At 36.1% G+C, this 1,295-nt stretch overlaps 1 protein-coding gene across 4 annotated transcripts in view; it reads right to left on the bottom strand.

The window, feature by feature from the left end:
- Window positions 1-1,295, bottom strand: part of grm8a (glutamate receptor, metabotropic 8a) — a 292,622-nt gene that overhangs the window by 70,721 nt on the left and 220,606 nt on the right. The window lies entirely within an intron of this gene.

The raw sequence follows: 1,295 nt of genomic DNA, 5'->3' as shown, positions 1-1,295 counted from the left end.
GTGTGTTAGTCTGCTCAGAGACTCTCACCCGTGCGCACGTCTTTGAAACTCTGAGTCGGTCTGCCAGTGTCTCATTTCTCCCTTACTGTGTTTGAACAAATGTCAATTGTCAACCCCTTGACAGTTCTTGAGAACCATTCAGTGGTTTTTGTAAGAATTTGTGATAGCATAGAGGTTCCAAATGATTTTAAACTGAAGCCCTGAAAATAACCTGCTCCCAAACAGGTTGTGTGTTCAGCATAAGTTACCATGGTGATCCAGCAAGGCACAAAGACAGCCCAAAGTGAGCCACCGGCTGGCTTTAAGTTCAACATACCTCACTAATCAATTAATCCCACTTCATAATACAGCCCTCAGGGCTTTAGCCTAATGTCACATTAGGGCAGCTATGGATAAGCAACCACTTGTGTGCAGCATTGCTGTGGCAAGATTTGCATGCAAGTGAGACAATACACACGGAGGAACTGGAGACAATTAAACAGAAAATGTTTGGAAAATATGGAAATATGTATTTTGACATAAGTGGTTTAAACCTTTTACTGGCTTAAAAGGTACCCCCCCACCCAAGAGTTAGAAAAGGAAAAGGTCATTCCACGAAACAGTGACATCAATAACATCTAATATGAGCCATGTAAGCATTAAAACGACAGGAACGAGGATTTTAACTCTCAAGAAATCTGTGCCGTGGAACAGATCGGACGAATGTACATAAATCCACAAGCACTTTGACCAGGAGACAGGAGTTCATGTTCCACTAAAGAGAGCCTGTTTTTAGATTCAATTCAGAAACTCTAGAAGAAAAAGGAAGTAATAAAAGAGCTGATTGATTTTACTTTGCTCAGAGATGTATTTTTTCTCTGTCCCAAATGCTTACCTATATCAAGAATAACAATGCAAATTAAATTTGTATTTATATTTATATAAATATATTTACATTTCTGAATTAATTTATATTTAATTTGAGTTCTTCACATGGCAGATGTTAAAGGATAAGTCTTAAGATAAAAGTGAGTATCATTCATGATTTTAAAGAGGCTGAAATGTTTGCAAGTTGGTGATCTGAGTTCATAATCTCCTATATCTCTCTTTATATATTCTAATTTCATTGTCAATACACTCATATCTGATATTAATTTAAATGATTTATACATGAAAGCTTTAAAACACAGGGAAGAAGATAGTGTGGTGTGATTTAAATGTGTATCTGAATATCCGAAGGGTACTTGTCATATTTGTACAATATATATATATATATATATAATATACACACACACACACACACACACACACACACA

Source organism: Pundamilia nyererei, unplaced genomic scaffold (assembly GCF_000239375.1).
Source record: "Pundamilia nyererei isolate P.nyererei 1_Seehausen unplaced genomic scaffold, PunNye1.0 scaffold00014, whole genome shotgun sequence".
NCBI classification, from domain to species: Eukaryota; Metazoa; Chordata; class Actinopteri; order Cichliformes; family Cichlidae; genus Pundamilia; species Pundamilia nyererei.
Note: the sequence above shows the minus strand (reverse complement) of the source record. Positions and strands in the feature narration are given on the sequence as shown.